Here is a 16,183-nt window from a genome sequence, read left to right as displayed (position 1 = left end):
AATGGACCCCCCATTTTTCTTCCCTCCCAGCCTCTGAGAGCCATGATTCTATGGTTTCTATGAAATTGGCTACTCTAGGTACATCATATAAGTGGAATTTTACAGTATTTGTCTTAGTGACTGACTTCTTTTAACATAATGTTCTCCTGGTTCATCCATGTTATAGCATGTGTCAGAATTTCCTTCCTTCTTAATGTTGAATAAGCCATTTTATATATATTGTTTGTCCATTAATTCATTGACAGACAATGGGGTTGCCTCCTCTTTTTGACTGCTGTTAATAATAATGCTGTTATAAACATGGGTGTGCAAATAGCAGATATCTCTTCAAGACGCTACTTTTAATTCTTTGTATATACAGCCAAAAGTGGAAGTGCTGGATCATATGATAATTCCACTTTTAATTTTTTGTGTAATCACCATACTGTTTTCTGTAGTAGTTACACCATTTTGTATTCCCTCCCACGGGGCACAAGGGTTCCAGTTGTGCCACATCCTCACCAACACTTGTTATTTTTGTTTTTTGATAGTAGCCATCCTAGTGGGTGTGAGTTGATATCTCATTGTGGCTTTGATTTACCTAATGATTAGTGATGTTGAGTATTTTCTGATATGCCTGTTAGCCACCTGCATATATTTTTTGGAGAAATGTCTATTTAACTTTTTTGTCCATTTTTTAATCAGGTTATTTGTTGTCATTTATATATGCTGAATATTAACCCCTTATTAGATGCATGATATGAAATATCCCATTCCGTGGGTTGCCTTTTCACTTAATTGTGTCTTTTGACACACAGAAGGTTTTAATTTTGATGCAGTCAAATTTATCTACTTTTACTTTTGTTGCCTATTCTTTTGGTGTCATTGTCAGGAAATCATTCAATGTCATGAGGTTTTCTTCTGTGTTTTCTTCTTGGAGTTGCGTAAGTTTAGGTCTTATGTTTTGGTCTTTCTTTGATCTGTTTTGAATTAATTTTGTTTATGGTATAAGGTAAGGGTACAAATTCATTCTTTTACATGTGGATATCCAGTTGTCACAACATTTGTTGAAGAGATTATTCTTTCTCCATTTACTGGTATTGGAATCCTTGTGGAAAACCATTTGACCCTTTAAGTGAAAATTTATTTCTGACTTGTTTATTCTATTTAATTGGTCTACACGTTTGTCACTATGTCAGTATTATGCTGTTTTGATTACTGTAGCTTTATAACAAGTTTTGAACTTAGGAAATATGAGAGCTCCAACTTTTCCTTCTTTTTCAGAATTGCTTTCGCTATTTGGGATCCCTTGAGATTCTGTATGAATTTTAAGATGAATGTTTTTGTTTCTCCAAAGACTGCCATTGGGGTTTTGATAGGGATGGCATTAAATCTGTAGATTTAATGAGAATACTTACCACTAAATTATGGATTTAATGGGTAATATGTATCATGGATAATGTTTACATCTTAAAATATTCAGCCGTTTAATCCATGAACACAGGATACCTTTCCATTTGTTTGTGTCTTCTTTAATTTCTTTCATCAAGGTGTTGAAGTTTTCAATGTACAAGTCTTTTGCTTCCTTGGTTAAGTTTATTCTGAAGCATTCATTCTTTTTGATGTTATTGTAAATGGAATCATTTTCTTCATTTTCTTTTTGAATTGTTAGTGAATAAAAATGCAGGTGATTGTTGCATGCTGATTTTATATTCTGCTGCTTTTCTGAATTTGTCTATTAATTCTAACAAGTTTCTCTCTGTGTGTGTATAAGGCTAATATTTAGGGTTTCTTTTACATGTTTTAAAAAATTTATATACATTTCTTATTTTGGAGAAGTTCATTACATTTTTCAGTGCTAATTTTTATTGGTGACATGGAACACAAATACTTTTCACACAATATTGCTTGTCTTTCATTTTCTTTATGGTGTCCTTGGAGGAATACTAATATTTATTTTAATGTACTTGAATTTAGCTCTTTTAATTGGCAATTTTTGAGTTTTAAGCTATAATTTTCTAGCTCAATTTAATCAAGGCATTCTCTTATACACAATTCCTCATTTCAATTGTTTAGTGTTTACATTTAACTACTTACTCCATCTGGAATTGATTAAATGTGTGGTATGTGGTAGGTATTTAATTTAATTTATTTACTTACTTATTTAGTAAGTGGAGCCACCTGCCCCATCATTTACTTATTCCAATGATGTGACATGCCCTTCTCTGGCACATATAAGGTGTTTATAGATGTATGGAATTCTGTCTGGACCTTTTATTTTGCTGCATACTAACTTTTTCTTCTAAATAGGAATATTATCACAACTACTTGTTTTCAAATTAAGTCCTGATATCTAGTAGGGAATGTTTCCTCATCCTATTCATCTTCTTTAAGAGTGTTTTGGCTAACTAGGGACATTTGCTCTTTCATATATACATTTTAAAATCAGTTTATCAAGTTTCATAAAAAACTCAATTGGAATTGCATTGAATTTACAATTCAATTTTAGGAGATCTGGTGTCTTTAAGATTTTAAGTCTTTCAACTTGTTATTGAGGAATGCTCTTAATTTATTTAAATGTCTTTAACATCTTCAATGCATGTATTGACAGTTCTCCATGAAGGAATTGCATATTTATTAAATTTATTCCTAAATATTTTTTGTTATTATGAAGGGTATCTTTTAATTTAAATTATATCTTCTAAATATTTATTATTCGTATCATGAGATGCAATTGACTTTTGTGTACTGATCTTATATCCAGCCACCCTGGAAAGCTCACATTAATTTTTATAATTTATATTTAGATCCTCTTGAGTTTTCAATGTAGGTAATTATATCATCTGTGTCTATGTTTTCTTTCATGCCATCCTTATACCTTTTACTTCTTACCCGTTTCCTGTTGCATCAGCTAGAATCTCCATTACAATGTTTAATAAAAGTGGTGATACTGGGACTCCTCTTTCCCCCTTGACTTATAAGGGAATAATACTAACTTTACTATTAAGCACTATATTTGCTGTAGCTTTTTGTTAAATACCTTTTGTAAAGTTAAGGAGGGACACTGCTATTTGTAAGATTTTTTTGTTTGCTCATTTTGTCATGTTTTTATTTCCTTTATGTTAATAGTTGTTGAATTTTATCAAATTATTTTCTGTTAACTATTGGGAAAACTTTTCTTTTTATAATTATATATTTAATCTTCTTAATGTTTGGCATTACATTTATAGGTACTTTGGTTTTAAACAATCCTTCTATTTCATCTTTCCATAAGCCAAAATTTATCATGATGTATACCTTTTTTTATAAACTACTAGCTTCAAATTAGAGTTTTGTTTAGAATTTTTAAAAATTGCCTATAAATTATATTATCCTTGTCTGGTTTTACTCCAAGTTTATATTGACATCTTTTTCTATTCTCAAGAAGGTGTTGTATGTTGGAAAAACTATTTTTTGAAAATTTAGTGATACTCATTTGGGTCTTACCTTCTTTTGGTGATTGATTAAGTATCTTAATGACTATAAGAGTATTGTCTTCATTTTTAAGTCAATTTTGGTACATTATATTTTCAAGCAATTTATCTGTTTCATCTAAGTTTTCAAATTGACATATGCTTGTTCACAGTAGTCAGGTTTTTATCACATACTAAATCTATAATTACATCTCCTCTTTGTTCTAATCATCAGAAGTTTGATTATTTTATTACTGTTTTCAAAGCACCAACTTTTGGCTTTATTCACCTTGTATCATGTCTTTTTTCAACTTCATAAATTTTTATTTTTATCTTTATTGACCTACATCTACTATCTTTGAGCTTATTTTTTCTTACTTCTTAAGCTGAATAATAACAACTATAATTTTCTAAATCTTAACCAGAATGCTTATAACACCAATTATATACATTTCTTTTTTTAAGCATTTATGACTATACATTTCCCTTAAAGTTCCGTTTCCACTATATCCCACGAGTTTTGAGATAATCCTCAGTTTTAAGTATATTTAAATTACCATTATAATTTCCTCTTTGCCCCATCCAATAATTAGACATATGTAGTTTTAATTTCCAGAAATATGAATTTTTAACAATTTTTGGTATTAATTTCTACTATAATTTTATTATCCTCGAAAACATTATATACATATTATCATTCCTGAAAATTTGTGGGTATCTGACTTGTGGCCTAATATGTGATTAGTTTCTGTAATTGTCCTCTGTGAACTTAAGATGAATGGGTATTCTCTAATTGTTGAATGTAGGGTTCTGCCTATGTCCATTAAGATAGCTCGTTGATAATGCTTTTCAGTTCTTCTTTATTTTTGCCAAGTTTTTGTTTTTGCTGTTTCTAGCAGTAATTGAGAGGCATGTATAGAACTTTCTAATGTGATGGTAGATTTGTGTATTTCACCCTATTGATATTTTCTTTATATATAATTGAGGTTTTATGTTTTAGAGTTGTAAAATCTTCCTGGTAAATGATATTTAAATATATATATATATATATATATATATATATATATATATATATATATATAGAAGCCCTTTTTACCTTTAATAGGATATTTTGTACTAAAATCAATTTCATATAATAGTAAAATAACTATCTCAGTTTTCTTTAAATAATATTTCATAGTATTCTAAGCACCTGTTTAAAAACTTTAATTTTTATTTATTTTTTATTTTTTAGAGACAGAGTCTTGCTCTCTTGCCCATACTGAAGTGCAGTGGAACAAATCACAGCTTTTTGTAATCCTGAGCTCCTGGGCTTTTGTGATCCTCTGACCTCAGCGTCTGAAGTAGCTAGGACTACAGGCACATGCCACATGCCTGGCTAACTTTCTACATTTTTTTGTAAAGACAAGGTCTTGCTATGCTGTGAAGACTGGTCTTGAACTTCTGAGATCAAGTGATCCTCCTGCCTTGGCCTCCAAAAGTGCTGGGAGTACAGGTGTGAATCACTGTGTCTGCCCAAAAGCTTTTTTATTATAGAAAATGTTAACATACACAACAGTAAATAAAATATTATGATCAGTTGGTATAATCCAGTTACCCAGTTTCAAAAATTATCAAATTATCAATATTTTTCAAATTTTGAAATGTATTTTCCAACTTTTTGTCTTTAATTTTTCTGGGTCTTAGTGTTTCATGTATATTTCATGTTTATTTCTTTGTAATGGCCTATGGCTAGACTTGCCTATTTTTAAATGTCAGTCTGATCTTTTTTACTTAGTACTGAGTTTTACCTGTTCATATTTATTGAAATTATTGACGTATCTGGAGCTACTTTAATCTCTTCATTTGGTTTTCTATTTCGCTTGCTGTTTTTATGTTTACTTAGTCTTCTTTCCTGCTTTTAAAATGATTATTTTAAACCAGGTGTGGTGGCTCATGCTTGTAATCCCAACACTATGGGAGGCCAAGGCAGGAGGAATGTTTGAGCCCAGGAGTTCAAGACCCACCATGGCAGCATAGTGAGACCCTGTCTCTACAAGAAAATAATTACATTTTAAACACTATTTTAATATAATTATTATGGTAATCCTTTAAATTGGACTTAACTTTAAAATTAATAAATATCTTAACCTTCTTTCCAAATAACATGTAGTTGAAAATATTTTTATCCTTAATATCCCTCTTATAATTTGCATGCTATTATTTTCCATCATATTATTCCTGTTTTACTTTTTAGAAATCCATAAATTTGCTATTAATATTATTACTATCGAGTAATATTATTACTATCATGAGTATTTTGTAAGAATGCTGTTTGTTTAGAAGTATGTATATATTTACTAATTTATATACATATATATCTACATATTTTAGAAATTCTTCATATTTTATAGTTTAGAAATTCTTCCAGTGAATATTTGTTGATGAAAATAGTTTGAGAATCTCTCTCCTTTATTCTTATTTTGGTAAGATGGTTTTGCTGGATACACAACTCAGTATTTTATATATATATATATAAGCATTATATATATGCATTAGCATATCTTAGTATTATATATATATTAGTAGTCATCTTTTGGTTTCAATCGCTGCTATTGCCTTTGTCTTATTATAATTTTTAAGTATCTGGTTTTTCTCTCTTTCTGTTTTTAAGATCTTTTGTTTTGAGGTGATACAGTATTATTATTATATTACATATTATTGCTGTTGTTGTGTGAACTTCTTGCCATTTAGTAGAATATATATATATGTTCCAATACAGGTGAATTTTATTATTTTGATAAGCTTTAAAAAATTGTTAGCCAATATATCTTGAATTTTTTTTCTTTGTTCATCCTAATCTCTACTTCTGGGTCTAGTCTGATTCTAAGTCTTGTTATCTTATTCTTCTTTTTGTACGTGTCTTTTATTTTAGGTTCAGGGGTACATGTGCACATGGATAAATTGCACGTGGCTGAAGTTTGCTGTATGAATGATCCAGTCACCCAGGTAGCAATCATAGTGCCTGATAGTTTTTCAACCCACACCTTCCTTCCACCCTCCCTCATCTAGGAGTGCCCAGTGTCTATTGTGTCTACTTTATGTTCATGCTCACTCAGTGTTTAGCCTCCATGTGGTGTTTGGTCTTCTCTTCCTTAATTTGCATATGCTAATGGCCTCCAAATGCATCTGTGCTACTGCAAATAACACAGTAACATTATTTTATTCTTTCTTATGGTTGCATGGTATTCCACTATATGTACGTACCATGTTTTCTTTACACAGTCCACTGTTGGTATGTATCTAGGTTGATGCCTTGTCTTTACTATTGTGAATAGTGTTGCAATAAACATGCATATGCATGTGTCTTTTTTGTAGAACAACTTATTTTCCTCTGGGTATATTCCCAGTAATGGGATTGCTGGGTCAAATGATAGTCCTGTTTTAAGTTCTTTGAGAAATATTTATGCTGCTTTTCACAATGGCTGAAATAATTTATATTAACACCAGCAGTGTCTAAGTGTTTCTTTTTCTTAGCAAATTGCCAACATCAGCTATTTTTTGACTTTTGAGTAATAGCCATTCTAACTGGTGGTATCTCATTGTGGTTTTAATTTGCATTTCTCTAATGATTACTGATGTCGAGCATTTTTTCATGTATTTGTTGAACACATATGTGTCTTCTTTTGAGAAGTGTCTGTTCACATCCCTTGCCTATTTTTAAATGGGGTTGTTTGTTTTTTTCTTGTTAAATTGTTTACCCTCCTTACAGATTCTGGATGTTAGGACTTTGCCAGATGCATAGTTTGAAAATATTTTCTCCCATTCTGTAGGTTGCCTGTTTGCTCTGTTGATAGTTTCTTTTGCTGCATAGAAGCTCTTTAGTTTAATATAGTCCCACTTGTCAACTTTTTTTTTGTTACACATGCTTTTGGGGACTTAGTTACAAATTTTTTACAGAGGCCAATGTCCAGAATACTATTTCCTAGATTTTCTTCTAGGGATTTTATAAGTTTTAGGTCTTACCTTTAAGTCTTTAATCCATCTTGAGTTAATTTTTGTATATGGTGAAAAGAAGGGTCCCAATTTCAATCTTCTGTATATGTCTAGCCAGTTATTCCAGCACTATTTATTGAATAAGGAGTCCTTTCCCATTGCTTGTTTTTGTGAACTTTGATTGTAGATATGTGGCTCTATTTATGGGTTCTCTAACCTATTCTGTTGGTCTAAGTGTCTGTTTTTGTACAATTACCATGCTCCTTTGGTTACTGTAGCCTTGTAGTTTAGTTCAAATTCAGGTAGTGTGATACTTCTGGCTTTATTCGTTTTGCTTATGATTGCTTTGGCTATTGGGGCTGCTTTTCTGTTGTTCCACATACATTTTAGAATAGTTTTTTTCCCCCTAATTCTGTGAAAAATGAGGCTGGTAGTTTGATAGGAATAGTGTTGAATCTGTAAATTACTTTGGGCAGTATAGCCATTTTAACAATATTGATTCCTCCTATCCATGAGCATGGAATGTTTTTCCAATTGTTTGTATAGTCTCTAATTTCTGTCAGTATTTTGAAACTCTTGTTGTAGAGATATTTCACCTCCTTAGTTAGCTGTATTCCTAGGTATTTTATTCTTTTTGTGGCTATTGTAAATGGGATTGTGTTTTTAATTTGGCTCTCAGCTTGGACATTATTGTTGTATACAAATGTTACCTCTTTTTGTACATTGATTTTGTATCTTGAACCTTTACTGAAGCCATTTATCAGTTCTAGGAGTAATTTGATGAAGGCTATAGGGTTTGGTAGGTATAGAATCACATCATGTGCGAGGAGAGATAGTTTGACTTCCTCATATTCCTATTTGGATGCCTTTTATTTCTTTCTCTTGCCTGGTTGCTCTGGCTAGAACTTCCAGTACTATGTTGAATAGGAGTGGAGAAAGTAGAAATCCTTATCTTGTTCCCATTTGCAAGGAGTGTATTTTCTGCTTTTGCCCATTCACAATGTTGTTGAGTCTGAGTTTGCCACAGATGACATTTATTATTTTGACATATGTCCCTTTTATGTGATGCCTAATTTTTTGAGTGTTTGTAATATGAAGTAGTGTTGGATTTTAACAAAAGTCTTTTCTGTGTATATTGAGATGATCATGTGGTTTTTGTTTTTAATTCTGTTTATGTGGTGAATCACACTTACTGATTTTGGTATGTTGAACCAACTTTGCATCCCAGGAATAAAGCCTACTGGATCATGGTGAATTAACTTCTTGATATGCTTCTGGACTTTTGTTTGCTAGTATTTTGTTGAGGATTTTTGAATCCATGTTTATCAAGAATATTGGCCTGATGTTGTCTTTTTTCATCACATTTTTGTCAGACTTTGGTATCAAAATGATGCCGATATTGTAGCGTGAGTTAGGGAGGAGTCCCTGCTCCTCAACATTTTGGACCAATTTCAGTAGGATTGGTACTAGTTCTTATCTATATGTCTGGTAGAATTTGGCTGTGATTTCAACTGGTCCAGGACTTTTTCTTTTTTTGATGGTAGGTATTTTGCTATTTAATTTTGAAACTCATTTTTAGTCTGTTCAGGATTTCAGTTTCTTTCTGGTTCAATTTTGGGAAGTTTTCTGTTTCCACGAATTTATCCATTTATTCTAGGTTTTCTAGTTTGTGTGCATAGAGGTGTTCTTAAAAGTCTCTGAAGGTTTTTTGTATTTATGTGGGGTCAGTTGTAGTATCACATTTGTCATTTGTGATGGTGCTTATTTGGATCTTCTTTTTTTCTTTATTAATAACATAGCTAGCAGTTTACCAAACTTCTTGTTTCAAATAACTTTTAGTTTCGTTAAGCTTTTGTATGGATTTTCACCTCTCAATTGCATGCAATTCAGCTCTGATTTTAGTTGTTGGTTTTATCCTGCTGGTTTCAGGGTTAGTTTGCCATTGCTCTTCTAGTTCCTCCAGGTGTAATGTTAGGTTTTTAATCTGAGATGTTTCCAACTTTTTAATGTAGGCATTTAGTGCTATAAACTTTCCTCATAACACCATTTTAGCTGTGTTTCAAAGATTCTGATATATTGTATCTCTATTTTCATTAGTTTCAATTTATTTTTCTTTCTGCCTTGATTTTGTCCTTCATTTGAAAATCATTCAGAAGCAGGTTGTTTAATTCTCATGTAAGTGTATGATTTTGAGAGGTCCTCTTGTTATTGATTTACATTTTTATTGTGCTGACATCCGAGAGTATAGTTGGCAGGATTTTGATTTTTTGTTAATTTGTTGAGACTTACTTTATGGCCAAGCATGTGATCTATCTTAGAATATGTGCTATATGCACATGAGAAGAATATATATTCTGTTGTTGGGTGGCATATTTTGTGGATGTCTATTAGGTCGAATTGGTTAAGTGTCAAGTTTAAGTCCAGAATTTCTTTGTTAGTTTTCTGCCTCAGTGATCTGCCAAACTCTGTCAGTGGAGTGTTGAAATCTCCCACTATTATTGTGTGGATAAGTCTTTTCATACTTGTTTTATGAACCTCAGTACTCCAAAGTTGGGTGTATATATATTTAGGATAGTTAAGTCTTCTTATTAAATTAAAACCTTTATCATTATATAGTGCCTTTCTTTGTCATTTTTAATCATTGTTGGCTTAAATTATGTTTTACTTGATATAATAAAAAAAAACCCTGCTCTTTTTTTGTTTTCTGTTTGCCTGGCAGATCTTTCTCCATCTTCTTACTTTGAGCCTATGGGTGTTGTTACATATGAGATGGCTCTCTTGAAGATAACAGACAGACAGTTGGGTTTTCCTTCTATATCCAATTTGCCATTCTATGCCTTTTAAGTGGGGTAATAAGCCCATTTACATTCAAGGTCAATATTGATATGTTAAAGTTTGATCCTGTCATTGCATTGTTGACTAGATATTTTATAGACTTGATTGTATAGTTGCCTCATAGTGTCAATGGGTTTTGTATTTAAGTATGTTTTTGTGCTGACAGGTACTGTTCTTTTATTTCCATGTTTAGCACTCTCTTAAGGACCCCGTGTAGGGGAGGTCTAGTTGTTATGAATTCCCTTAGTGTTTGCTTGTCTGAAAATTACTTTTTTCTCTTTTGTTTATGAAGCTTAGTTTGGCAAGATATGAAATTCTTGGTTGGAATTTCTTTTCTTTAAGGATGCTGAAAATAGGTCCTTAATCTCTTCATTGTGTAGAACTACCTGAGACTGGGTCATTTATGAAGAAAAGAGGTTTGCTTGACTCACAGTTCCACAAGATGTACAGGAAGCATGGTTGGGAAGGCCTCAGGAAACATACAATTTTGGCGGAAAGGTAAGAGGGAAGCAAGCACCTTCTAAAACACATTTTGGGGTGCTGTTGTAATAAAAACCTAAAAGTATGATATTGACTTTGTCACTGTGTAATAGGTAGGGTTTTGAGGTACATGCTGCAAATACAAACTTTAGGGACAATTCTGTTTAGAGTTCAGAACTCAGAAAGAAAATAGGAGAGCTGAAGAGAACATTCATATGTTCTTAGAGAATACATTAATAATCAGGAACAAAATGATGGTAGAAATAAAGATTTTAAGAGCTATTCTTCTGACCTCTCATACAGAAATGAAAAACATGCCACTGGAAACTGTAGGAAGCCAATCCTTATTATAGAGTAGCAAAGGACTGTGCTAAACTGTGATTTAGTGTTTTGTAGAAGAACTTGAATAGATATATCTCCAAAGAAGGAATACAAATGGCCAAAAATCACATAAAAAGGTGATCAACTGTCATTGACAAATGCAAAACAAAATCACAATGAGATACTACTTCACATCCATTAGGATGGCTAGAATAAAAATAAAAATGAAAACAACAAATGTCAGTGATGGTATGGAGAAATTGAACCCATATACATTTCTACTGGGAATGTAAAATGTTTCAAATTAATGTGGAAAATATTTTGGTAGTTTCTAAAATGGTAAGCCTAGAATTATTATGTGACCCAGCAATTCTAATCCTAGGTATAGCCTCCGAGGAACTGAAAACAGGTACTCAAACACCTGCTTGTACACAAATATTCATAGCAGCACTATTCACAGTAGATAAAAGGTAGTAACCAAATGTCCATCAACACACAAATGGATAAGCAAAATGTGGTCTGTAAATACACACAAATGGAATATTAATCAGCTATAAAAGAAATGAAGTACTCATACATGCAATAGTGTAGATGAATCTCAAAAACATATGCTAAGTGAAAGCGGCCAGACACTAAACATCACATATTGTATGAGTCCATATATGTGAAATATCCAGGTTAGTTAAATCTGTAAAAACATAAAGCAGATTGGTGGTTGCCAGGGGTGGAGGGGAGTGGAGAATGAGGAGTGACTGCTTAATGAGTACAGGATTTTCTTTCAGTGTGATAAAAATTTGGAACTAGATAGATGTGGTTGCAGGACATTGGGAATATACAAAATGTCACTGAATTATATACTATAGCCTGGTTAATTTTATGTGACATAAATATCACCTCAGTAAAAAAAGAGTATATGTGTAAATTTCTCCAATTCTAGGTGTATTTTAGCAAGTAAATTAGTCAGAGTACCCAGTCAACAGTACACTGGAATTGTAAGTGGTAATTTGTTTTTGTTTTTTTTTTTTTAACTGTGGAATCTCTCAGTATGCTTTAATGTACTAATGTGCCTTGGAAAATTCCAAGTAAGAGATAGAACATGCAGAATTTTGGCAGGGGAGAAGGTATTAGGTATATGATTTTAAAGAGAGCCTCATGGGTACTGGTAGTAGTGGCAGTAGCACTAGTAGTAGCAGTATCAGCACCAGCAATAGTGAGGGTGATGGCAGCAGTAGCAGTAGCAGTAATAGAAATAGCTGAAATTGTTGTAGTAATGGCTAACATTGAGTGTTTATTTCATATTTCATTCTAGGCACTTTATAGCTGTTAACTCTCATAATACTCATACTAATGCTGTGAGGTAATATCTATTTATATTATTATTATTTATATATTATAATTTATATTATTATCTCAAGTTTCAGATAAGGAAACTAAGTCCCAGCTATTAACCTATGTAGATATGGGTTTGGTCTAGCACGTAGATCTATCCGCTGACAAATACTCATAAGTCAAAGTTCCCTTAGAGTGAATGTTCCCAGCTAGTCAGAAGCTCTGGGCAGGCACAAGCATTAATAAAAAGGTGGTCTGAGAGAAAAGCAGCTAAGAAACCCCCAGAGCATTTCTATTCCAATTCTTTTGGAGAATTATGAGTGCAGGTAGTAGATTTCTGATTCCTGCATTCTCTTGTGAGCACTTACTTCCCTCCTGTTGAGGAAGTTTTTGTTCCAGTGCTCCCAGTGCTCTTTGTTGTTCCTCATTGCCCCAGTTCAATCCAACTGACTCCTCCTACCCCTTAATTGTAGTGATATATCTATATATATACACACACACACATATATAACCTATATATAGGTTATGTATCTATAACCTCCAGTGTATCTATGATCTATACATGAGCGTTGAGTTCATACTGCTTTGGGGGATAATGTATGTTTCCCTGTTTCTGTAAGGACATATGCCACAGTGCTAATTCAGTATGGGCATTGGTGCCAGGAAGGGAGGTCGACTTGGGATTGAAGAATTTTCCTCCTGTGCCTACCCAGAACCCGCTCCTCAGCCTCCTCTCCATGGACTCCCATCACCCTCAGCTCCATCCATCACAGCTGCAGCTCAGCCTGGTGATGTATTACACTAACATATCATTAGTGCAACGGCAGAGCAAGGAGCTTTGATGATGTATTGGGGCCATACATCATCAGAATGAGTCACTCTGATGATGTATAACTCAAAAGATGGTACTATCCAGGGAAATGTGGACATACCATAAATCAGGGACAATGTTAAAGAAGAAAACCCAGGACAGCCTCGGAAGGAAAATAAAGGTCCAGGGGTCTCCCGCAGTAGGGATTGAGAGGCAAAACTAGTACATTCCTAACGGCTCAGATTGAAGCTTTCTGTTAGCTGCAGCATTCTTAATGACGAAACCAGATCACCAGCATCCCGGGTGACACTTGGATTTCCTTTCCATCTGGAATGTAGTTTGGCTTCTGCCTTCCTGCAAAGCCCCTTGTTTTGACAGAGATGCGGAGTCCATCAGATCAAAAGGAAATGCTCCAGGTCTGTGCTCCATCCAGGTATTCTTGGATTGCCATCCATTGCAGGGATTGTGGAAGGCTTTTTAGTCCATGATGGTTTAAACTTGCCTTCTCTCTGAAGTGTTCAGCTCTCAGACATTTATTACCGAAGTTCCTCAGACTAATGCAAGAGTGTGAATTTGACATTAGGTTGAAAATATAAAGCTATAAAGTCAGAGGAGCCCTTACTGGGCTGTAGGAGTTATAAACTTTTAGAACACAGTTGAAGATTTCTATTTGTCAGTGAGATAGATCTGGACAAAACTTTCTTTGCTTTTCTCCCTTCAAATTAGCTACAAAAAGGAGAGAAGACACTATAACATTAAATTTAAGGCACAGAAAACAACTCCAACTAGATGTTCATGGGGCCAATTTACCTGATTGGCCTAGAAATATTGGCACTTGGTTCTGGTGTATGCTGAAACCTACAACGTCCTGTCCCCTATCTTTCCATTTGACTCTATCCACAGGGAGACACATTATGAAAATTGTCAGCCTCCCTACAATCACCTCAATTTGGGGAGTGCGTGGCATATTCATAGTTAAGAGCATAAAACTCTTTGTAACTTTTAAAAGTGATAAAGAAAGTCTTAAAGAAAGGGAGTTGAGAGCCACAGGCAGAATGGGGAGGTAAGACCACACACAGGCACATGGGGAAAAAAATTAACTTTTGTGTTTAATGCTTTATTTAATGCTGAACTGTCAGCTTGAGATCTGAGGCCATAACATACCGGTTCTATCCCTCCACCCATCCAAAATAAAATAAAAATCAAAGCCTAGGTGCTTTGGGACTGGAGAATATCAGAACTCAGCCCTTGGCATATGGGATCCATTACAGGCGAGAAGTCTTCCTCCAGGGGTTCCTTCCTCTGGTCCCCACCCACACTCCAGCAGCAAGCAAAGGCTCTTCCAGCCAACCCTGGTCATGTTGCTGTGACTCATTGCCTTTGTTTATTACAAGCTCTATAGTGGACTCTGTCCTGAAGGGCAGCACAACTGGAGAGCTCTCCTAGAGGGTGCAGGAGAAGGGTTTTGGCCACCAAAACACAATGTCCCCACTCCCCTCCCTGTGGAAAGGATGGGGGCAGTGGGGGGCCCTTCACCACCTGAAGAGCAGTTAAGAGAACAGAATGCTTTCTTTTTTTATTGTTCTCAAATAGCTGTGCCTTCAAAGGCCTTTAAAAGTTGAAACAAAACAGATCTTGCCTCTGTTCTTTATTTATTCTTTGGTGGGGGGAAGGGGAGGAGAATTAAGTTGCTGATAAAGCCAGTACATTTCTTGGGAGTTGTTTATAAAGGAGTTGGCACCGAAAGGGGTCCCATAATGCCTAGGGATATTCTGTCTGTTGAAAGGGGGTGGCAGTTACCTGCATCTGTCTGCAAGGACTCCCTCTGTCTGCACAGTGAAGGGTCATGAGGTGCAGGCATTGGGCATCCATGATGCCTGGCCTGATGGGAAAGCCAGGGGAATAGCTATTACCAATACCAAGCGATGAATTGAGGGAACAGTTGAGATCTACATGACAACACAACTCCATGATCAACTTTAGCAGAAGAAATAACATAGGAAATTTGCCAGAACTATAGTTTGAGCTACTAGGCCAGTCAACTTCATTCAAGAGTGGTCTGGGCCAAGCTATGTGGCAGTACAATCATTGAGCAACCCTGCAGATTTGGCCCACTGGTCCTGGAGTCCCCATCAGAGCTGTGTGTCCACTCGTCAAACCTGCTAGATACTGTGAATGTCAACAGTAGGAGGCATGGCAGAAGCAGTAGCAACAGGTCCCACAATTATCACACACTATATCAGCACTGTGTTAACTACTTGGCTTACATTATATCTCATTCAACTTTTATAATACCTTGAAGAGGTTTGCATTAGTCTGTTCTCACATTGCTTTAGAAATACCCGAGACTAAGTAATTTATAAAGAAAAGCTTTAGCTGGCTCACGGTTCCACAGGCTGTACAGGAAGCATGGCTGGCGGGGGGGGGCCTCAGGAAACTTATAATTATGGCAAAGGTGAAGGGGAAGCAGACACATCTTCATGTGGCCAGAGCAAAAAGAAGAGAGAGAATGAGGGGAGGTGCTACACACTTTTAAACCACCATATCTCACAGGTAGTCACTCACAATCATGAAAGCAGCACTGAGGGGGATATCCACCTCCATGATCCAGTCGCCTCTTATCAGGCCCCACCACCAACTTTGGGGATTATGATTTGACATAAGGTTTGGGCTGGGACACAGACCCAAACCGTATCATCACTTTTAGACGAGAAAGCCAAGGCTAGTGTCACCGCATATCTGTTCTGTGTTGTGGCTAGTAAGTGCCAGAGGAAGATTTCAATCCAATTTCCTTTGACTCCCAAGATTTCAACTGCCAGCATTGTGTGGCCTGCAGTGCAGGTCAGACCTGCAGTGCTGCCCAACCAGGCCTTGAACTTCTCCATTGCCTCAGACCCTTCTCAAGCTGCCTGCCTTAGGGGATAGCTCAGACTTCCATTCTAGAAACCATGTCCAACTTCTTTAAAACTTGAAACAAGCATTATTCTATTTCAAATTTACT

Source organism: Macaca nemestrina, chromosome 9 (genome assembly GCF_043159975.1).
Source record: "Macaca nemestrina isolate mMacNem1 chromosome 9, mMacNem.hap1, whole genome shotgun sequence".
NCBI classification, from domain to species: domain Eukaryota; kingdom Metazoa; phylum Chordata; class Mammalia; order Primates; family Cercopithecidae; genus Macaca; species Macaca nemestrina.
This window is presented reverse-complemented; position numbering follows the sequence as displayed.